General features: G+C 50.0%; 1 long non-coding RNA gene across 1 annotated transcript; it reads right to left on the minus strand.

The window, feature by feature from the left end:
- Window positions 1-2,530: 2,530 nt before the first annotated feature.
- Window positions 2,531-13,698, minus strand: LOC120231455. The gene is made up of 3 exons (XR_005528332.1): window positions 13,572-13,698; window positions 3,553-3,865; window positions 2,531-2,888 (listed from the first exon to the last, which is right to left on the minus strand). It is a non-coding gene; the product is annotated as an uncharacterized LOC120231455 (long non-coding RNA).
- Window positions 13,699-24,195: the final 10,497 nt, after the last annotated feature.

A 24,195-nucleotide genomic window follows, 5' to 3' on the forward strand; every position in this document is an offset into this window, starting at 1 on the left:
ACCAGGTGATTATATGCAAGCTCGGGGGACCCCCGGGCAGAAAGAGCCGCCCTGGGCTGGTGGAGACTCACTGCTTACATACTAAGGAGCTGGGGGAGGTAAAGCTAAAAGAGAGGTTTCCAGAAGGACTCTGAGGTGCCCAAGGGGACTCCTAATCACCCGAGGCCTTCCTCTTGCCAAGCGAAGGCTGTTTGCCCTCTAGTGAGGCATCACCCTGAGGCCAGGGGGGCTTCCCGGAGGAACGTTCTCCTCTGGATTTGCCTCAAGGGTCTGTCAACGGGCTGCGGGCTATAAGGACATTTAAGGTTACCTGTCTTGTCCTTCGTGCCTCCTTTCCGCACATCAGGAAGGGGGAGGCTGACGTTGGGCTCCAGGAAACGGAGTCTACAGGGCGCTGGTCATGAGGCTACGGACAAGGTTGCCTTTTGCTTGTATTTCCGAAAAGATATCTGCAAAGTGGTGGAGACTAGGGACCGCACGACTGTGATCTCTATCAGTTAACCGTTTGTTTTTCTTGTTCTTGGGCAGCGGGCGTGTGGAGGGATCTCGCACACATCCCTTCTGGGTGGGGGGAGGTCGGCGGGGTGTGGGGGGATCGCGCTGGCTTGCGCTCGGCCCTCAGCTGGCCTTCTGCTCCCTTATCCTATGACTGAACTCAGTTCTGAACTCGCATGTCTCTGCCTGGGGTGGGATCCTGCAGGTGAAGGAAGGGCTTGGTCTCACAAGGCTGTCCCCGCCCCCACGCCCCGCAGGCACCAGTCAGCAAGTCCAAGTTGCTGCCTGGGCTTCTGATGACAGGCTCTCAATCACAGGTTCCCCAGACTCCCTCCTCGGGTGTGATTAACTCCTAGCGCAGCTCATGCAACTCAAGAACGAGGTTCACTTACCAAGGTTGTATTACCCAAGTCTCCTCTGGGACAGCCAGATGGAGGGGGTGCTGGGGGGACAAGGGGTGTGGCCAGGGGGCGCCCCCCTCCCCACGCCTCCACGTGTTCAACCCAGAAGCTCTGGGGCTTCTTGGGGTTTGATGGGGGCTTCAGCACTCGAGGCTCAGTTGATTAAATCCTCAGTCCTTGGTGACGGGACTCAATCTGCGGTCCCTCTCCCCTCCCCCCTAGGTGAGGCTGGAAGTTCCACCCCCGTCATCACGTGCTGGATTCCCCTGGCAACCAGCCCACCTTTAAGAGCTTCTATTAACCTAATTCATGAACAGAAAGTCGGGTGCGGTTGACGGGCGGGGGTGGGGGTTGGGGGGGCGTTAGGACACAGATGCTCCTTTCACCGTTTTGGTTCCAGAGCGATTTCTGGAACCGGATGACGAACCCGAACAGCACAGCAGATGTTCCCATTGTCCTTAGGGCTCGGGTTTGGGCCGCTCTGTGCCAGAAATCAGGACAAAAATGAAATCGATAACTTATTATAAATCACAAGAGCACAAAACGTCCCCTCATTTTCTCTACGGTTATATTCAGGTTGCACATTTTAGTTTTCAATATTTATTTATTTTGGGGGGCACCTGGGTGGCTCAGTTAAGTGCCTGACTTTGAGTCAGGTTGTGGTCTCACAGTTCATGAGTTCGAACCCCGCGTCGGGCTCTGTGCTGACAGCGTGCAGTCTGGAGCTGCTTCGGATTCTGTGTCTCCCTCTCTCTCTGCCCCTCCCCACTCCTGCTCAGTCTCTCTCTCTCTCTCTCTTAAAAATAAACAGTAAAAGAAAAAAAATTGTTGTCCAGGCACGGGACATCAATTCATTCCAGTCCCGGCAATGCTAACTTTGATGCCTTTGCTTGAGGTCACATGTACCAGGCTTCTGTACCCTAAAGTTACCTTTTTCATCTTTGTAATGAATAAATCATTGTGGGAAGGCATTTGGGACTGTTCTCCAGAATCCGGTTCTCCACCAAACTTCTTCCTAAAGATTTTAGCCTCTGTGACTGATTCCTACCTGAATCAGCTATGATTCTGTTGGTTTTAGATCAGTTTTCTTACCTCTCCCTCTACGTGTATTAAATACATTTGACAGTAATTTCCCTTCTTCCCCATTTGTTATTTGTTTTTATTTTTAGCACAACCATGCACTCAAATACTCACGTATTTTTTTAATTTGCATTTTATTACTGTTAAATTTTTTAATTGTTTATTTATTGTTGAGAGAATGCGAGCAGAGCAGAGGCAGCGAGGGAGACACAGAATGCGAAGCAGGCTCCAGGTCAGAGCTGTCAGCACAGAGCCCGATGTGGGCCTCGAACCCACGAACGGTGAGATCATGACCTGAGCCGAAGTTGGACGCCCAACCGACTGAGCCACCCAGGCGCCCCTGTATTTTATTATTTTTTAAATTTTATTGCTTTATTTTGAGAGAGAGAGAGAGAGAGAGCACACAAGCAGGGTGGAGGGGAGAGAGGGAGAGAGAGAGAGAAGCCCAAGCAGGCTCTGCTCCACCAGTGCAGAGCCCTATTCCGAGCTAGAACTCACGAACCGGGATATCATGACCTGAGGGGAAATCAAGAGTCAGAAGTTCAAACGACGAGTTGCCCGGGCACCCCTGTATTTTTTAATGTCTTGTAATCCATTGAGTCATCACCCCTTTTAATATTTATACTGTTCCCAACGTATCCGGTGGGAGGTTTCTCCATCAGGTTCCTACGTCTTCTACGGTTTCTGAGTCTTCCTTCCCCACTTCCTGCCTTCCTCCTCCTCCTCCTCTGTCTCTTCTCTCTTCCGTCACAAGACGCTGTTGCAGGCACACCTCCTACTTCCTCCGCGCCAGCTCTGGGACCAGCAGCCATGTCTTCGAGGAACTCTGCTTCCTGTCACGGGCAAGGTGACTGAGAAGCCAAGGTCGCAGGAGAACTCAGCTCTCCGGGAAGTGTCACTGCGTGGAGGCTCCTTTGTCAGACAGAGGAACGATATGTAAATATCATGTAATAAATGGGTAACGTCACCTGTAATTGTGGCCCGCCCCGTCTAGGTTCTTACTCATCTCCCCGTGCCCCCCGCCCCGTGTTCGCACCCCCTCCCCTGCATTCCTGTTCACGACACGGTGCTTCGACCACTGTGTTCACCACACTTTGTATTTACTGCCCGTCTCCCTCACTGGAAGGTCAAGTTCCCTGGCGCGGAGGCTGCATCTGCCTTGCGCCCCCTCGGGTCTCTAGTGCCTTGCTTGGTACGGGCCGCGCTATAGGCACTTGGTGTATTTGTTGAGCGAACAGCTGCCTCTCCTTGGTGGGTCCCGAGGAATGCCCCATGGGACCTTGCAGGGTCCCCTGCTCTCCCCGGTCAGGGCGTCCCTGTGCATTCAGCCGCCCGCGCTCAGCCCGACCCTCACCACCCCCATCGTGTCACTCGACTGCCAGCTTCCTGGGTGCAGGAGCTGTGACTTATTTACGCCACAAGCAGGAAGTGAAGGCACCAGAATCCAGGCCTCCTCTCTCCTCGAAGCTTCAATTACTTTCCAGAGGAAGGGACAGAGGACCCAGCGTTGAGGACCAGGCAGGATCTGGTGAATGCGGAAGTGGGGTCAGCATTTCAAGGTTACGGGCGTCATCACCTGTGTGATTTCCAGCGGCTTCTTTGGCTTTGAACCTTCTCTGCTTCAGACATTCCTGGGCGCACACACCGTTGTCCCAGCTCTCCGCCCATCATACACAGACCACAAAGTAGGACTCGGCCCAGACAAGAACTGAGTGTCAAGAGGGGGCCAGACTTCCGGGTGGTGACAGTCTACTGCCTGGCTCTCTGGCCTGAAGCTCAGACTTGTCCGTGTTGGCCCCCGGCCCTTGGCACCTGCCACAACCTTGGGCCCGAGCTGCAGCTTCATGCGGTCCGAGCTTGGCTCTGATGGGCCAGACCATCAGGCCCCCCTGTACGCAGGCGAGAATGGGGTAAAAGCAAACACAAATCTTGAGACCTCGATGGCAGCTTCTCGGACCATTTGGGGAAGTCAAATGTAGACGCACAAATTAGTTAAAAAAAAAAAAAAAAAGCACGTGTGGCCAACGGCCATTAACCCCACAGCCGGAGAGGAGCCGGGAATCGAAGAACCTGGATTCCAGTCTCCACTGGCCTCTGGACTTTGGCAGGGCCACCCAGCTCTTTGGGTCTCAGATGGGAAAACGAGCTGGAAAGAAACCCAGCCAGGCCGGACTCTGCAGGGGTGGAGAGGAGGGGGCTCTGACGCGGTGTGCTTCTTCCTTGTACGACTGTGGTGGAGAAGCCGGATGCAACCTGACGGACTCGGGCACCACTGCAGAAATGAGCTCTCACACATAAAGTGGAAAAACAAAAACGCATAACACGCACGCGTCTTGTGCTCTTGGGCGCACAGCCTGTGTGTCTGGATGGAGACACAAGAAACTGGTACCGACAGCTTCTTCTGCAGGAAAGGAATTGGGGGCAAGGGGCCTGGGCGGGGGGCGCGCCTGGGTGGCTCAGTTGGTTGAGTGACTCCTGATTTCGGTTTAGGTCATGGTCCCAGGGTTGTGGGATCGAGCCCCATGTCAGGCTCTAAATAAATAAACATTTAGGAGGGGTGCCTGGGTGGCTCAGTCGGTTAAGCGTCCGACTTCGGCTCAGGTCATGATCTCATGGTTTGTGGGTTTGAGCCCCGCGTCGGGGTCGTGCTGACAGCTCAGAGCCTGGAGCCTGTTTCCGATTCTGTGTCTCTCTCTCTCTCTGACCCTCCCCTGCTCACACTGTCTCTCTCTCTCTCAAAAATAAATAAAACGTTAAAAAAATCTTTAAAAAATTTAAAAAAACATTTAGGAAAAAAATAAAAAGAGGGCTGCCTGGGGGCCTCAGTCAGTTAAGCATCCAACTTCGGCTCAGGTCATGATCTCACGGTTTGCGAGTTCGAGCCCCACGTCGGACTCTGTGCCAACAGCTCAGAGCCTGGAGCTGCTTCCGATTCTGTGTATGTGTGTGTGTCTCTCTCTGCCCCTCCCCCACTAGCGTCTTCTCTCTCTCAAAATAAATAAATAAAATTAAGAAAGAAAAAACGAAAAGGAATTGGGTATCTGAGGGTCTGTGGTGAGAGAATGTTCGCCATACGTTCTCATTCCCATATGTGTGTCTCATCTGGTTGAAATAAATCAAAAAGAAACTATTTTGCAAGGAAGAAAGGAATTATCAACATTTTTAAAGTGTGTATTTTCAAAATTGACTTCAATCTAAATCAGATTCCAATTTGTAGAACTATATACACATACACATATTTTTTAAGCTTATCTATTTTGAGAGAGAGAGAGAGGAGCAGAGCATGAAGGGGAGGGACAGAGAGGGAGGGAGAGAGAGAGAATCCCTAGCAGGCTCCACGCTGTCAGCACAGAGCCCGACGTGGGGCTCAAACTCACGAACTGTGAGATCATAGCCTGAGCCATGATCAAGAGTCTGATGCTTAACCAACTGAGCCACCCAGGCACCCCACGCATATAATATTTAACACAGAGAGAGACAAATGTACGTATAAATGGAGAAAGAGAGTTTTGTAGTTATCAATGTGTATAAGCATATGTATGCACATACCTATATATAAATATAAATGTTTCACTGTAGATATATAAGCGGTCTAGTCAGGTCTGAGTGAGCTGAAAGGTAAATTACGAGCAGCCTCAAGGGCAGAGAATATACCTTCGGGGTCACTGCTGGTCCCCACTGCCCAACGTGGTTCCTGAGCTCAGGAGGAGCCCACAGGCCGCGAACCAGCCCGCAGTGTCTAGGCCGGATTTTTTTTTTTTTCGCTTTTCCTTTGTTTTATTTTACTTTATTTATTTATCTATTTATTTTTTTGAAGTAAGCTCCACACCCAGCGTGGGGCTCAAACTCACAACCCTGAGATCAAGAGCCATGCGCTGTCCCGACCCAGCCAGCCGCGCACGCATTGGCTGGATATTTTTTGACTTTTCGTGTCTTAATTCCTGTTCCACAGTTTTACATGTTAGTTTAGCTAAAGCACAGCTTTCCTATTTAATCTTCCTTGATTCTTCCAAACAGAGTTGGGGGCCGAGGGCTGTTATCTGCATGTTACAGAAGGAAAGATAAAAGAGGACTGAGGAGCTGAAGGCCTTCCCCAAATCGGCCCGGATGTGTGCGGAGGGGATGGACGGCAGGCAGTCGTAACAGCGACAGCTGACATTTACTGGGCCTCTGCCGAGCGTGGGGCACTGTATGGATACAGTATTGTTTCATTAAAAAAAATTTTTTTTTTAAATGTTTTATTTATTTCTAGGAGAGAGAGAGACAGTGCGAGCAGGGGAGGGTCAGAGAGAGAGGGAGATACAGAATCTGAAACAGGCTCCAGGCTCTGAGCTGGCAGCCAGCACAGAGCCCGACGCGGGGCTTGAGCCCACGGACCGCGAGATCATGACCTAAGTGAAAGTCGGACGCTTAACCGACTAAGCCACCCAGGCGCCCCAAAAAAATTTTTTTAATGTTTATTTATTTTTGAAAGAGAGAGACAGAGGGAGACACTGAGCCATCAGCACAGAGATGGAGGCGGGGCTTGAACCCCTGAACCGCGAGATCATGACCTAGGCCGGTCAGACGCTCAGTCGACTGAGCCACCCAGACACCCCCGTATTATTTAATGTAAACCTTAGAGCAAACTTCTTTGGTGACACAGTGATGCCCATTTTACAGATGGAAGAGTAGATTCAGAGAGGTAAGCAGATGTGTACGAGGCCAATGAGTCAAGCCCTAGAAATGGGTCTCTGATTTTTTTTTTTTAAGTTTATTTTGAGAGAGAGCGAGCGCGTGCCAGTGGGAGAATCCCATGCAGGCTCCACGCTGTCAGTGCTGAGCTCTATTCAGAGCTCGAACCCGTGAACCATGAGATCATGATCTGAGCCAAGATCTGATGCTTAACAACTGAGCCACCCAGGCGTCCCGAGGGTCTCTGGTCTCTGTCTGTTGCTTTTTCTGCTGCTTGAGGCTCCTCCTTGAAGCCCGAGGGCAAATTTGAGGGTGCTTGTGAATCACCTAGAGGGCTTGTGAAAACACCAGCTGCGGGCCCTCTCCCCAGGGTTTCTGACTCTGCATGGCTGGGAAGGAGAATTCGCATTCCAGGAGATGCCACCGGTGGGGCATTCTGCCTCTGTCCCCACCGCTTCTGGGTCCTGCTCAGGCCCCACTAGAGGGACCCCCTGGACAGAGTCTAGGCCTGAAACCGCTGCATGGCCCTCAGACCACCTCAAGTTCAAGTTCTTTTTTTTTTTTTTTTCAAGTTCAAGTTCTGGGAGGTGTGGGCTGGGGTTGGTGAGAAGGATTGGACTTCATTTATGAATCCTTTCTTCAGCTTCACCCAGAAAAGGAAAGGGAGATTCCCCTGCTGCTGAAAGAGGGTGAGCAAGCACTTCTTTTTTTTTTTTTTTTCAAGTTCAAGTTCTCCCCCCCCCACCCCCCCCCAAGTTCAAGTTCTTGTCTGTACTGGATCCTTGGAGAGTTTTTACAATTCAAAAGCAGCCCCGGGAATCTGCAGGAGGAAAGGAGTTTATAGGAAGGCCAGAGGTAGCTTCTGGAATCACCAGAACGGCCGGATAAGAAAACTGCAGCATGGACAGGGGCCGAAGCTCACTGCCAATCTGCCCTGATGAGGACACGCCTGCCACCGGCTCCGTGAGACAGACACGCAGCCAGGAAGGCCAGCACCACTGGCCCCAGACTCTGGAGGGCGCCCCTGGCCCCAAGACGGGGATGCTCTCTCCTGATGCTCTGTTGCTTGGCCTCGCTAGTCCCCAGACTAAAGCCTGTGGGGACAGTGGTCCACACGGCCCGGCCTGGGTCGTGTGCACCGCTGGTTGGCTGCAAGGGACGCTGGGAAAGCAAATCTCTGGCTTTGACGCCTCCACCAAGGGTGAGAAGCTCTACCTCCTACCAACATACACTCAACAGTAAATGCCCCAGACGTGGTGATGAGATCTTGGGCCGCCAAAGGGCACCAAATGTCCGCACCGACGGGAGCTTTGTCCCTGGGCCTCTGGTGGGTGCTCTCGCTTCTATTCTGATGTCCTTACGCCGTGCTCGGGCCGGCCTGCAGACAAGCAGTGAGCTGCTGCTCCCTGCTCAGTTGTTTGCTGAGCCCTCACTCGCATGCCAGGAGCTGTAAGGGGCAATGTTCACATACGACTTTCACACACAGGAAATTGTAGCTGGTCACGAGGAATATACTCGATAATCTCGCCTGGCCGGGCTTTATTCTGAGGAGAGCATTCAGGTTTCTCTCTTAAACTGCCAAAGAAGGGCAGGCCCCGTTTTGCAGGAAGCTGAAAAAATGCCTGTGTTAAAACAGCCATCCAGGGGCGCCTGGGTGGCTCAGTCCGACTTTGGCTCGGGTCGTGATCTCACAGTCTGTGAGTTTGAGCCCCGTGTCGGGCTCTGTGCTGACGGCTGGGAGCCTAGAGCTGCTTCAGATTCTGTGTCTCCTTCTCTCTCTGCCCCTCCCCTGCTCACACACTGCTTTTCTCTCTCTCAAATACAAACGTTAAAAAAGAAAAGAAAAAGAAACGAGCTTGGTTCTCAGTGCGGAAAAGGTTTCTAAGGAGCAGAGGTTTCCATGCTGGCCTCTGTATCTCCAGCCCCTCCCCCATTCACATCCATCCGGCACCCTGCTGTCACAGAATCTTCCAGAAACACAGCATTTTAGAAAAATCTGTTTGTTTGTTTGTTTATATTTGAGAGAAAGAGCATGAGTTGAGGAGGGGCAGAGAAAGAGGGAGACACAGAATCCGAAGCAGGCTCCAGGCTATCAGCACAGAGCCTGACACGGGGCTCGAACTCACGAACCATGAGCCGAAGTCAGTCACTCAACCAACTGAGCCACCCAGGTGCCCAGAGAAGCAGCCTTTTATTCTGTCACCGGGTGGCTCTGACTCCTCGCTGGCTCCCCTCATCCTTCCGGTCAGACTCACGTGCCCAGGGCAGGCGGGGACCACCCAGGCCTCTTCACCCTGCTCTGGACGGCTTGGCCACCTATTGATGTCACATGGCCTTGCCCATTCTCATCCCTGTGGCTGTGCTGTTCCCTCCGGCCAGAAGCCCTTCCCAAACTCCTTTTCTTTCCAAACCTTTCCTGGTCTTCAAGGCTTAGCTCAGATCTCACCTCTTTCTGACCACAGACTTTACCCCCACACTGTGGTTGTCTGTCCCATTGACTTGACTCACGCATCCATCCATCCATCCATCCATCCATCCATCCATCCATCCACTCAACAAAAACGTCTGGAGGCCCAGGAGGTAGCAGGTGCCGTACTGGGTGTCGGTCATACAAGGACAACAAGAGACTCCTGTCTTTAAGGCCGTTAGTGCCCAGCAATGAAGCCCTCAGTACACTTGTGCAAAGGGACGGATGTACCGCGGGGGCCATGAGAAAATGTCAGAGGGCAGTGGCAACGTAGCCTCCCGGGAAGGAAATTCGTCACGCAGCAAAACTGGAGTTGTGATTAGCCAGGGAGAGAGAAGCATACAAACGTTCCCGGCTACAACTCTGGGAAGAAAACACCAGAGAAAAGCTTGGCAATGATCTCCAGTCATTAGGAAAATGCACATCAAAACCAGAGTGAGATCCCGCCTCACGCCCATTGGGAAACCTACAAATGGCCTGTGAGATAAAAGTGTTGGCAGGGATCCCGGGAAGGTGGGACCTTCGTGCCCTGCTGGGGGGGAGGGGACAGAAAAGGGTGCAGCTGTTACAGAAAACAGCCCTGCAGGGGCGCATGGGTGGCCCAGTCGGTTAAGCATCTGACTTCGGCTCAGGTCATGATCCTGTGGTCTGTGGTTCGTGGGTTCAAGCCCTGTGTCGGGCTCTGTGCTGACAGCCCACAGCTTAGAGCCTGGAGCCTGTTTTGGAGTCTGTGTCTCCCTCCCCGCTCCTACTCTGTCTCTCTCTCAAAAACAAACAAACAAACAAAAATTAACACATTTCTAAAATGGTTGAGATGAAAAAAATGGGTACGATGATGAATTTTATGTTATGCATACTTTACCAAAATTTAAAATATTTTTTGAGTTTATTTATTTATTTTGAGAGAGAGAGACAGACAGACAGACAGAATCCCAAGCAGGCTGCACACTCATCGTGGAGCCCAGCACAGGGCTCGAACTCACAGACTGAGATCATGACCTGAGCCGAAATCCCGTTAGGGCGCTCAACCCACCGGTCCACCCATGTGCCCCCCCGCCCAATTTAATAATTTTTAAAAACCAATAAGAAATAGGTTAACCTAAATAATATATTTGGGGAGTGGGGTGGGGAACTGCACAGCAGAAGGCAGATGAGGGCCCCCCTGGGGTCACGAGGAGGGAACAGCCCACGCTCCAGAGTTTGGAGTTGATCCTGAGGACAGAGGGAAGCCATTAAAGGGGCTGGAAGCCAGGGAGGGAGGAGACTTGACCTAGATCCCGGGGAGCAGCCGGGTTAGAGGCCCCACAGCTGGCTGGGCGGGGGTTGCTAGCAACTGAGGCATGGGGGGGGGGGACAGAGGGTGTGGACAGCCCCGAGGCACACAGGCCGTGGACGCGGTCCCAGAGGCACCCGGGTGGCTGTGGGTGGCGCAGGGGGGGGGGGGGGGGGGGGGGGGGGGGGGGGGGGGGGGGGGGGGGGGGGGGGGGGGGGGGGGGGGGGGGGGTGGAAGGCACAGGAGACCTAAGCGCTCTCCACGCGCGCGCGCGCGACATCAGAGCGGCACCCTGGGCGCCCCGGGCTGGAGCCCAGAGGGTATAAGCGATATTTTAAAGACTTGACACTGAAAGGTCCAGGGAGAAGATCAGGGATCAGGGGGCGGGGAGAGTCAGGCTGAACCCCACCCCACCCCCAAGAGCTCCGAAAGCCTGGAAGGGGAGCACAAGCGCGCGTGCACACACACACACACACACACACACACACACACACACACCCCGCAGAGGGAGGCAGGGAGTGGGAGGGGTCAGCCTTGCAGATGAGCAGGCCCTTAGGACAGTGGGGGGTGGGAGCAGCGGACTCCGAGGGGGAGAAGGTGCCCCTGGTTGGTGAAGGCACAGATTGGGGGGCCGGTGCGGGCTGTTACCTAGTAGATCTGATTGGTTTGTTGTGTTTTTTGTGTGTTTTGGTGGAGGTTTGTGTTTTGTTTTGTTTTGTTTGGGGTTAAATATTTAACATTCTCCCTTCTGTTTTACTTGCGAAGGAATCCGTGCTCCTGGCAGGAAGAATTCGCGCCTTGAGGACCTCGGGGTGGCGGAGCCCTGGGGCCTTTCGTCACACAGGAATTCAGGCCTGCAGAAGGTTGGCACTGAGGGGGGACCCCGTCCCCAGTTTCGTTTCCGGGTTGAAGCCCAGTTTTGTGTATTTGGGCTGTTTGTCGCTCACAGGGGAGGTATCAGAGCCGGGCTGTGTGGAAGGGAGGGCCGCCAGGTGGGGAGGGAGCGGCCCCGCAGGATTTGAGGTCTGGAGGAGGGAAGGCTAAGTTCAACCTGACAGCTGCCATTTTTTACTCCGAAGAGCCTAAACAGGAGGCCAGCTGGCTCCTGAAGTCCCAGCATTGGTCTCCTGTGGCTCCTGCTCGGCCACTGACACACCCCTGTCCCCCAGACTGTTCCAGACACAGCAGTCCGCTGAGCCTCTAAAACGTTCTGTGAGATGACATCACTCCCTGACTTCAAATCCTTCCTCTTGTGGCAAAGAGCGCCGTAAAAATCCTCACAGGGCCTCCCTGCCCTAGGTCGGGAAGCCCGTCCCCTCCAAACTCGGCTCCTGTTGTCTCCTTCCAGCCACGCGGGCTCTGAGCAGCTTTGCGAGCACCAGGCACACATGCCACAGGCCCTTTGCACTGGCTGTTACCGGCACTAGGCCAGAGTCTCTCAACTCGGGCCCTACTGACTCTTTGGGCCAGATGGCTCCTTGTTGTGGGGGCTGTCCTGTGCTTTGCAGGGGGTCAAGAGCCTCTCCGTACTGGACTCTCTTCCATCCTCAGCTGTGACCAGCAAAAGTCTCTTCAGACATTGGCAAAAACCACCCCTTTGGGGTAACAGGGCAGAATCACCACTGGCTGAGGACCACTGGCCCAGTGCAGGCTTTTCCCCCGGACACCACCTGGCTTCCTCCTCATTCAAGACTTTACCCAAATCAGGGACACCTGGCTGGGTCAGTGGGTAGAGCAGGCGACTTTTTTCCCCCAAGTAAGCTGCATGTCCAGTGTGGGGCTTGAACTCATGACTCTTGATATTGGGGTTGAGAGTTCAAGCCCCACGTTGGGTGTAGAGTTTACTTAGGAAAAAAAAACCACTTGGGGCACCTGAGGGGCTCAGTCAGTTAAGCGACCAGCTCTTGACTTGGCTTAAGTCATGATCTCACGACTGGTGGGATCGAGCCCCGCGTCGGCTCTGTGCTGTCAGCGTGGAGCCTGCTTGAGATTCTCTGTCTCTGTTTCTCTCTCTCCCCCTCCCCTGCTCGCACCCTCTCCCACTCTCTTCCTCAAAATACATAAATCAACAATAAAAAAGATGAAAAGGCAAGAAGAAAAAGCATTAAAAAATGGGCAAAAGAGATTAACAGACGTATCTCTCAAGAAGATGTAAAAACGGCCGATACACACAATTCCTCAAAATGTTAGCTACACACTTCCGGATACACCGGGGGTCCCACTCCCCTGTCTGTCCAGGGAAACTGGAAACGTGTTTACACACGAGTCTGCACGCGGAACATTCGAGGCAGCATTATTCCTAACAGGCAAAAAGCATGAACGACACAAACGTCCATCAGCGGATGTAACCCGCCGTGTCGCTCAGCGGAATATTATCTGAGCCCAAAAGGAATGGAGCCCTCGCGAAGGCGGCCGCAGGGATGAGCCTGGAGAACATTGTGCCGAGGGGACCCCAGACACAAGACGTCATATCACGATCCCGTTTACAAGATACTTCGGGAACAGGCAAATCTGAGAAGACAGGAAGTAGCGGTTGCCGAGGGCTGGGGGGAGGGGGGAGGGAACCCATCGCCAATGGAGTGTCTTTCTGGGATGGAAATGATGTTCTGAAATTGGCTAGCGGTGAAGGTCGCACAACCTCGTGAATATCCTGAAAGCCACCAAATTGTATGCTCCCAAAGGACGGATTTTATGGGACGCTAATCACATGATTATAGTGATTATATATGGTACATACACAGATGACAGTAAAGCTGTCACTCAAAGAGAGAGAGAGAGAGAGACTTCCGGGTTCCCGTCCGGCCCGTCGGGAGCTTGGGGGGCTGTCGCTCCAGCCTCACAAGTAGAAAGCTAAACAAAGCAAACATCAACAACTCTTAGATTCGTCAGGGAACTGAGGTCATGGGGCTGTCCCCTCTCTGCTCCCCCCGCCCCCAACAGGAGGCACAGACAGGAAGATACAAAGAACTGCAACTTGCATCCGACTTCGGCTCAGGTCATGATCTCAGGGTGTGTGAGTTCGAGCCCCGCGTCGGGCTCTGTGCTGACAGCTCGGAGCCTGGAGCTGCTTCCGAGTCTGTCTCTCCCTCTCTCTGCCCCTCCCCTGCTCACACTCCGTCTCTCTCTCTCTCTCTTAAAAATAAAGAAACGTTACAAAAACATTAAAAGAATTCCAACTTACCAGAGCAGAAACCTCCATCAGGTTGGGGGACGGCTGAGTGACGCTTGAGGAATTGCTGGGAGCTTGGTGTAGGCAAGCCTGAGAGTTAAAAACCCCAGGGAGAGGGGCGGCGGGCTGGCTCTGTCGAAGAGCACGCAGCTCTTGATCTCAGGGTTGCGAGTTCAAGCCCCTTCCAGGAACCCCACTAAGTTCTGACAGCGAAGATGGGAAGGAAATCCCCCTTGCTTCCCACGGGGGAGGGAAAAGTAGCCGTTTTGGAATTTATCCAGGGCATCCTGTCCTTCTCGATAAGGCCTGGCCTGCAGAGAAGCTATTTCACCAGAGCCTAAGCTACTGCGATCAGAACCTAACTCATCTGACAGCAGGAAATACCCGCGCCCAGCTCTGCCTAGTGGCTCTGGCCCTCCCCAGGGGAAGAAAGAACCGGAAGCTTGCTGCACCTGAAGCTAATGTGTGTAATACAGTGAGGTCAACTAGACTCCACCCACTCCAGGGTGGCTAGCCCATGCGATCGACTCTTGATCTCGGGGTTGTGAGTTCAAGCCCCCCGTCGGGCATCAAGCTGACTGAAAAATAAATAAGTACATTTAAAACAAACAAGGGCGTCTGAGCGGCTCAGTCGATTAAGCATCTGACTTCGGCTCAGGTCATGATCTCGCAGTTCGTGGGTTCGAGCCCCGCATCGGGCTCTGTGCTGACGGCTCAGAGCCTGGAGCCTGCTTCGGATTCTGTGTCTCCCTCTCTCTCTGCCTCTCCCCTGCTCATGCTCTGTCTCTTAAAAATAAACATTAGAAAAAAAATTTTTTTGAACAAACTCGGGGCGCCTGGCTGGCTCAGGTGGTACAGCCTCTTGAATCTGAGGTCTTAAGTTCAAGCCTCATGTTGAGTGTAGAGATTACTTAAACACATAAAAGTTAAAAAATAATAATAAAGCAAACGAAACTACAGTTAAGAAGAGTAACTGAGAAGCACCTGCGAGGTTTATAGCCCAGAGAACTCAGGCTCATTAACAGGGAGCTACCGTGTGCTTCTAGAACCCTCCCCCTCACCCACACCTGGCGGCCACATCACTAAAGGACTATTTATAGCTGTCTCTTTCACCCAGTGCCTCCTGTCTGGCTTGCGGACAAACATTTACAAGCCGTACTAAAAGTCAAAACACAGTATGAAGAGACAGAGCAAGCGTCAGAATAGACTCAGATACAGCGGACAGGAAAGCCTAAAACTGTGGCCGCCACTAGGAATGCTCTTTTTCTGCTTCCCGAAAGGATTCGTGTATGATGTTGCAATTTTGGAAATTTGAGCCACGGACGAGACAAGATCACATTTTTGGTGCCTTCCGTGGGAAGCCGGCAGAGGCCCGGCTGGCAGAGCACGTGGCTTCGTCCTGAAGTCACCCCTGTCCTTCTCAAGTTCCAAATGTCGTTTCCTGCGTTTCACAAATGGGATCTTTTTTAGGACTTGCGAGCAGAGGAGGCATTTGGACTTTGTGGGAGTCTTGCATTCTGTTGTCTTTGCCATGCAACTCACATGAAGGTCATGACGGAGTCTGAGCCGGCTTCTTTCTTAGAAATAAAGGTGACAGAGGTCACAATTGTCTCATTCCAGATCTTAAAAAGAATGTCTCTCCAGTCTTTTTCTTTTTTTCTTTTTTTAAAGATTTTCTTTTTAAGGGGCGCCTGGGCGGCTCAGTCGGTTCAGTGCCTGACCTTCGCTCAGGTCATGATCTTGCGGTTCTGGAGTTCGAGCCCCGTAGCCGGCTCTGTGCTGACAGCTCAGAGCCTGGAGCCTGATCCCATTCTGTCTCTCTCTCAAAAAATAAATAAACATAAAAGTAATTTTTAAGATTTTATTTCAAGTAATTTTTATGACCAGGGTGGGGCTTGAACTCGCCCCCGAGATCAAGGCCCACAGGCTCCACCGACGAAGCCCGCCAGGCGCCCACTACATTTTTAATGTATCCTTTTGATGCTTTGCTATTAGGGGGATGTTTCCAAATATTTTTGGTAGATTCTCTTTATCATGTTAAAGAAGTACACTTTTATTAGAGCTGATAAGACTCTTTTTACAGTTTTTTTAATTTTTAAACGTTTATTTATTTTTGAGAGAAAGACAGAGTGAGGGTGGGGAAGGGTCAGAGAGAGAGGGAGACACGGAATCCGAAACAGGCTCCAGGCTCCGAGCTGTCAGCACAGGGCCCGACGCGGGGCTCGAACCCAGGAAGCACGAGATCATGACCTGAGCCGAAGTCGGACGCTTAACTAACTGAGTCCTGCAGGCGCCCCTTTTTGGCACCATTTTTATAAAGCTAATAGTTAACTGAAATGAAGCAATATTTTAGCAGCACGCAGATAGACGATATAAGCAAGACAGTCAATCCAAGTGATGTGAGTGGGCAGAAGACAGGTTACCTACGTCATCCTTGTACACAATATTGATTTTGAAAACCAGCCGGGATGAGAGTATCTCTGTAGGAATCTGTGAGTCTGGAAGCGCAGTGAAGTCCCCGCACCCTGGAGGAAGAAACAATTCAAAAAGAGATCCACTGAAATGGATAAGATGATCAGTTTCACCTTTCCCCTCTCGCCTTCTGGAAGACAGCACAACTCAACGCCATGAGAGACCCCCCCCCCTGCCCCCAGCCCGCAATTTCTCCCCCTGGTTACGGTGAAAACATGGTGAGGGGTACCCAGTTCCCTCAGCTGTGCAGGACACTGCCCGAGGGACCGGCTTCTCGGCCACCCCTCCCACATCCCCTGAGGTGTCCGTAGGAGAGGCTGAGAGCACAGCCACCAGGGCTCAGAAGTCAGCAAAGGGCTGCAAACCGTAAAGTGTTCAAGGATCCATCAGGAAGCCTGTCCACAAGCCCCTTAGAACAGTATGTGAAGGGGCGCCCAGGTGGCTCAGTCAGTTAAGCATCTGACCTTGGGTCAGGTCATGATCTCAGGGTTCGTGAGTTCAAGCCCCGTGTCGGACTCTGTGCTGACAGCTCGGAGCCTGGAGCTGCTTCCGATTCTGTGTCTCCCTCTCCCTCTGCCCCTCCCCCACTCACGCTCTGTCTCTCTGCCTCTCAAAAGGGAATAAACATTAGCCTCAGCCCTTGCATCTTGACCCGGAGTTTACCTTCCGGGGCTGCACCCGGAGAGCTCCCTGACTGTCCTCAGGTGCCAGGAAAGAAAAAAGCAAAGAAGACGACAAGGGTTGATGTTCCCTGTTAACAGTTATTTATGACACAGTTTGCACACTTTGTCCTTGAGAGAATGGCTATGCCCTTGAAACTCCCCCAGACCCTGAGCCATGCCTTCAAAATAACAAATGTGGTCCTAGTACCAGGATAAGGGCTTCTGTCTGTATCGCTTTGTAGCCTTTTTTTTTTTTTTTTTTTTTTACAATAATCGCTCAAGTCAGCTTCCGGGCTGCCTGCTTGCCCGCTTGCTCAGTATAAACAGCCCCGGGTCCTTGGACATGGGGCCGCACACTGAGAGTTCCGTGTTGACTCTGTGCGGTCCCGGCCGGTAATAAAGGCTCCCTGGGGGCGCCTGGGTGGCTTAGTCGGTTAAGCGTCCGACTTTCGCTTGGGTCATGATCTCGCGGTTCGTGGGTTCGAGCCCCGCGTCGGGCTCTGTGCTGACTGCCAGCTCAGAGCCTGGAGCCTGTTTCAGTCTGTGACTCCCTCTCTCTCTGACCCTCCCCTGCTCATGCTGTCTCTATCTCTCTCCTAGAAATAAATAAAACATTAAAAAAAAAAAATTTAAAAAAAAAAAAAAAAAAAGGCTCCCTGGATTCGGCTTCAGAGGTCTCGGTTGGGATCTGTGTCTCTCGGCAGGGCATCTACACCCAACATGGGGCTCAAACTCATGACCTCCGAGATCACAAGTCCCATGCTCTTCGAATGAGCCAGCCAGGTGCCCCCATACTGTATACCTTAAATATATCATACAATTTAATCTGTCAATCATACTTTAATAAAGGTGGGGAAGCAAGAAAGGAGAAATGCAAGATTCAGGGCAGTGATCACTGTATATTGCGGCTATCGGGGGAGATGGACGGGTGAGAAGCACAGAGGTAGACATGAATTATAATCCCCGTCTTTTACTTATTTTTAATTTTTAATGTGTTTTTGTTTTTGTTTTTGAGAGAGAGTGCGAGTGGCCGAGGGACAGAGAGAGGGAGACACAGAATCGGAAGCAGGCTCCAGGCTCAGAGCCTGACACGGGGCTCGAACTCTCAGATGGTGAGACCATGACCTGAGTCAAAGTCAGACGCTTCACCAACTGAGCCACTCAGGTGCCTCTAACATATATATCTTAAAGTGTTTATTATTTATTTTGAGAGAGAGAGGGAGCAAGCAAGGGAGGACCAGAGAGAGAGGGAGAGAGAGTCCCAGACAGGTTCTGCACTGTCAGCAGGGAGCCCGATGCGGGGCTTGGTCTCAAGACTGACAGTGAGATCATGACCTGAGATGAAATCAAGATTCAGTCGCCTAACCGACTGAGGCACCCAGGTGCCCCAATGGATGTTTTTAAAATAAAAATTTTAGGGGTGTCTGGGTGGCTCAGTCGGTTGGGCGTCCAACTTCAGCTCAGTTCGTGATCTCCCGGTTTGTGGGTTCGAGCCCCGCATTGGCTCTGTGCTGAAAGCTCGGAGCCTGGAGCTGCTTCCGATTCTGTGTCTCCCTCTCTCTCTGCTCCTCCCCAGCTCGTGCTCTGTGCTGTTTCTCTCTCTGTCTCAAAAATAAACATTACAAAAATTTTTTAAATGGTATCAAAAAATAAGAAAATAAAAACGATGTTATCTTCTGAGATTTTTTCTGTTTAATATTACATGGCTAAGATTCAACCATGCTGTTGTAGTAGGAATGACTATAATATTCCATTTTGCGAACACGCCACAATGTATATATTCATTCTCCTGCCTGTAGACATTTGAGTTGTTTCCATGTATTTGCCATTGTAAATGCTGCTTCCACGAACCTGTTTACACATGCTTCCTGGTGCCCAGATGAAAGTTTCTCTGAGCACAGAGCCAGGATTGGAATGCTCGGTCCGAGGGTGGGGGACGTCCAAGTTAGCGCAGTGACATCAAGCTCTTTTCCAAGCAAATTTTCACTTGTGTAGGATTCTCCCCGTCGGTCCATATGCCCTCGATACTTGCTATTTGCAAAATTCTTAATTCTGCCAATTGGATGTAATTGGCAAGTAAAATAGTAGCTAACTACAATTTGGATTTGAATCCCCTAGTTACCGAGGAGGACATCAAACATCTCATTGTTTGGGGCTTATCTCTGAGGTCCTTATTTGTGCGTTTTGTCCCTTCTTTCTATCGGATGATATGTTCTTTCCTTATTCGCTTTTAGAAGGTTGGTCTTTTTTTTTTTAATTTTTAGAGAGAAAGAGAGTGGGGCAGGGGTAGATGGAGAGAGAGAAAGAGAGAATCCCAAGCAGCCAAGCAGGTTCTGTGCTCAGCGTGAAGCCCAATGCGGGGCTCAATCCCACAACCCCGGGATCATGACCTGAGCCGAAATGGAGTCGGATGCTCAGCCAAGAGAGCCACCCTGGCGCCCCATTTTTAGAAGTTTTTAAAATATTCTTTGTCAGTTGGATGTGCTGCAAACCTCTTTTCCCAGCTTTGCAATTTATTTATTCACTTTCTTGGTGGTGTCTTTTGATGAACAGATGTTCTTAATTTTAATTCTTTTAAAGTGATCTCTGCACCCAACATGGGGCTCAAACCCACAACCCGAGATTAAGAGTCACATGCTCTACTGACTGAGCCAGCCAAGTGCCCCCTTAATTTTAATGTCTTCAAATGTATTTCTTTTCCAGTTTGTATGTTTTGTGTGTCTTCTTTGATATAATTTTCCCTAGCCCAACCTCAGAAAAACATAGTCTATTTTACCTACAAATGAAAATTTTTCTTTTGACATTTCAGTCTTCAATGCATCTGGGATTGTTTTCATTTTCTTTTTTTTTTTTAATATTTATTTATGGGGGGGAGGGGAAGAGAGAGAGGGAGACAGAGAACCACAAGCAGGCTCTGTGTTGTCAGCGCAGAGCCTGATGTGGGGCTCGAACTCATGAATCGTGAGTTCATGACCTGAGCTGAGATCAAGAGTCTGACGCTTAACCAACTGAGCCACTCGGGTGCCCCTGGGATTGGGTTTTGAGCATGAGGTAGGATCCAGCTTCATCTTTTCTTCCCATTTGGCCAGTCTTTTCCCCTCGTTAATGGAATAGTGCCTCTTCTCCCCACTGGTCTGCCATTCCGTCGCTATAAAGTGTTATAATCCACACACGTGTGGGCCGGTGTCTGGGCTCTTGATTATACTCCTGTACGTCTAACTCTCTGAGAGTACTAAGCCATTTTATTTACAATAAATAAAATAAAAATAAAATAGGGGCACCTGGGTGGCTCAGTCGGTGAAGCGTCTGACTTTGGCTCAGGTCATGATCTCGCAGTTTGTGAGTTCGAGCCCCGTGTTAGGCTCTGTGCTGACAGCTCAGACCCTGGCGCCTCCTTCAGATTCTGTGTCTCCCTCTCTCTCCCTCTCCCATGCTCATGCTCTCTCTCTCTCTGTCTCTCAATAATAAATAAAAATGTTTAAAAAAATGTTTAAAAATAAAAATAAAATAAAGTAAGGTAAAATAAAACAAAATAATAAAATAAAATGCATCTTGATCTTTGGGCACGTCTCCTCTCTACCCCTCCATTCACAAATATCTCCGCCACGCTTGGCCCTTCGTGCTTCACTACAAACTTCAGAATTAGCGTGTCATGCTCCATGCAGAAACACCTAATTATAGACACAGAAAGGAAATCGGTGGGTGTGGGGGTTAGGAGAAAGGGGAATAAGGAAGGGTCGTGAAAAGGTACAGGGTTTTCTTTCGAGGGGATGAACATATTTTGGAACGAGACTAGGGCCTCACAGCACCATGAACGCACCACATGTGCCTGACTTCTACGCTTGAGCTAATTTTAACCTTGATTAAAAACAAAAACACTTGGATTCCTGACCCATAGGAACCGTGATACAATAAATGCTTTTAAGCCATGAGATTTGCGGGTAATTTGTTACACAGCGATAGATAATATAACTTAATACCCTCTCGTTACATTATTGGACTTCAAAAATATAGAAATGGGGGGGCTGGCTCAGTTGTAAGGGCATGTAACTTTTAATCTCAGGGCTGTGAGTTCAAGCCCCAGGTTGGGTGTAAAGATGACTTAAAAATAAATAAATAAACAAACTTGGGACACCTGGGGGGGCTCAGTTGGTTGAGTGTCTGACTTCGGCTCAGGTCATGACCTCATGGTTCATGAGTTCGAGCCCCACGTCCGGCTCTGTGCTGACAGCTCATGGCCTGGAGCTGCTTCGGATTCTGTGTCCCCCTCTCTCTCTCCCCTTCCCCTGCTCACACCCTGTCTCTCTCTCTCAAAAATAAATAAACATTAAAAAAATAAAATACACTTAAGACAACAACAATAAGGTTACATAACTGGACAGATGATATTTGTAGAAAGAACAAATCTTCTAAACCTGACAAAATAGAAAGGAGAAAAGCCACAGCCTGGAGGAAAGATGTCCACACAGCAGTCCAGCTGGCTTACCGAGTTCTCCTAGTTGAAAAAAACACCCTCCTGGATGCCACATTTTGCTTACAATCACTGCTGAGCTGCCACAATGAGAAGTATGCCTACGAATCGCTCACTTCTGTCCCTGAAATCCTTATTAACCTCTATGTTAACTAACTTGGATTTAAGATAAAAAATTTTTTAAGGAATTTCACTTAAAAAAAAAAAGTTGTTTTCCTGTAGAGGTCAAAAATGAAGGAAAATTGGGGCGCCTCGGGGATACGTGTTTCCAAAGTCAGCTTTTCTCCCAGGGTTTCGGCAACACGCAGAAGACCTCGAGGTTCGCCGAGGCGGCTCCCGGATGCACACGGCACAGGGGAGGGCACCCAGGGCTCCGCACCGTAGCCGGTGATTCCTGCATATGGTCAGCACTTCCTACAACCGCAGTGTAAAGGCGTTAACCAAAACCAAAACAAATTTCAGGGAAAGATGGAGCCAGGGAACTTGCCTGTCTTAACTTTGAATTTAAAAAAAATTTTATGTTTATTTATTTTTGAGAGAGAGACAGACAGTGTGTGAGCAGAGGAGGGGTAAAGACAGGGAGACACAGAATCTGAAGCAGCTCCAGGCTCCGAGCTGTCAGCACAGAGCCCGACGTGGGGCTTGAACTCGCGAACTGTGAGATCATGACCTGAGCCGAAGTCGATGGTTAACCAACTGAGCCACCCAGGTGCCCCTCTGAATTTGTTTTTTTTTTTTTAATTAAAAAAACCTTTTTTCAACTTTGAATGGAAACAAAAAATAATCTCTCCTGAGAACTTGAAACCACAACCAATCCTGCCATGATTTGTGCTCTACGTCACTCTGCCTGTGTGTGTGTGTGTGTACATATGTACACACACACACACACCAAATGGAAATTCTGGAGCTGAAAAGCAAAATAACCCAAATGGAAAAATCACTAGAAGACCTCAGCCACTGTCAGTGGGCAGAAGAAATAGTCAGTGACCTTGAAGACAGATCAATACAGATTCCGCAATCCATAGAGTAGAGAAGGAAAAAAAAGAATGAAGAAAAATGAAGCCTCAAAGAAGTGTGTGATACCCATAAACAAAGCAGCATGCATGTAAAGGGAATACTAGAAGGAGAGGAGAGAAAGACCAGACAAAATATTTAAGTAATGGCCGAAAAGTTCCCAAATGTACTGAAAAACATTAACCAACACATCCAACCGTTCAAAAATTCCACGTAGATTAAAGGCAAAGAGATTCACAATGAGACGCATCAGGTGAAGAAGCTGAAGGACGAAGACAAGGGGCGCCTGGGGGGCTCAGTCGGTTGGGCGTCCAACTTTGGCTCAGGTCATGATCTCACGGTTCGTGGGTTCAAACCCCGCGTTGGGCTCTGTGCTGCCAGCTCAGAGCCTGGGCCTGCTTCAGATTCTGTGTCTCCCTCTCTCTCTGCCCCTCCTCTGCTCATGCACGTGCTCTCTCTCTCAAAAATAAGTAAACATTTTAAAAAGTTAAAAAAAAAAGAATAATGTCTGAAAAATTCCAAATATGGTGAAAGACACACATTCACAAAATCAAACGTTTCTCAGGGAAAGCCAAACAGGATAAATTTAAAAAGTATGCTTGGGCACACCAGACTCAAATGCCTGAAAAGCACAGATTTGACAAAAAAAAAAAAAAATCTTGAAAGCAACCAGCGAGAAATAACATGAGGAAGCAATAATTCTGCAAATTTATCACAAGCTATGAAAGCCAGAAATCTAGGACATCTTCAAAGTGCTGAAAGATGATACCCAAAGCACAAATAACATAAGAGAAAATAAGTCGATCCACATCAAACCAAAAAGCTTCTGCACGGCAAGAAGAAACAGTCAGCAACACGAGGGTTGCCTGGGAGGCTTATTCGGTGAAGCATATGACTCCTGATTTCGGCTCAGGTCATGATCTCGCAGTCATGGAATCGAGCCCTGTGTCAGGCTCCTTCCTGAGGGTGGAGCCTGCCTGAGATTCTCTCCCTCTCTCTCAAAGTAAGTAAAGAAAAATAAAACAAAGAAGGAATCAGCAACATGAAAAGACAGCCTACAGAATGGGAAAAGTATTTGCCAATCATACTCTGATAAGGGGTTCATATCCAAAATATATAAAGAACTCCTATATCTCAATAGCAAACAAAATAAAACTCAAATGATCCAATGAAAAATGAGCGAAGACCCGAACATTTTCCCGAAGATATGCGACCGGCCGACAGGTCATGACAAGGTGGCTGATCGACGTCACTGGCTGAAGGGAAATGCAAGTCAAAGCCACAGCCAGGTAGCCCGTCTGCGTATCGGAACGGCCATCATCCAAAAGACGAGAAATAACAAATGTTGGCGAAGATGTGGAGAAAAGGGGCCCCTTGTGCACCGTTCGCGGGATTGCAAATTGGCGCAGCCACTGTGGAAAACACTATGAAGATTCTTCAAAAAATTAAAAGTGGAACTGCCATCGATCCTGTAATTCCACTTCCGGGAACATATCCAACGGAAACCGAAACACTATGTAGGAGAGGAATCTGCACCCCCATGTTCATTGCCACATTATTTGCAATAATCAAGACATAAAAACAACCCCAATGTGCATTGAGAGATGAATGGAAGATGAATAAAGAAGTTGTGGGCAGGGGCACCTGCGTGGCTCAGTCGGTTCAGCCTCCGACTTCGGCTCAGGTCATGATCTCACGGTTAGTGGGTTCGAGCCCCGCGTCGGGCTCTGTGCTGACAGCTCAGAGCCTGGAGCCTGTTTCAGATTCTGTATCTCCCTCTCTCTCTGACCCTCCCCTGCTCACACTGTCTCTCTTCCTCTCTCTCTCAGAAATAAAAAAAATTAAAAAAAGAAGTTGTGGGGAGATATACATATATGTATATATACATACACAGATGTACATGTATAATGGAATATTATTCAGTCATAAAAAAGGAGAAAATCCTGCCATTTGCAACAAGATGGGTACAAAGTTATTTATTTTTGAGAGAGAGAGAGCGCACAAACGGGAAGGCTAG

This window comes from Hyaena hyaena, unplaced genomic scaffold, assembly GCF_003009895.1.
Source record: "Hyaena hyaena isolate Hyena2069 unplaced genomic scaffold, ASM300989v1 scaffold_58, whole genome shotgun sequence".
NCBI classification, from domain to species: Eukaryota; Metazoa; Chordata; class Mammalia; order Carnivora; family Hyaenidae; genus Hyaena; species Hyaena hyaena.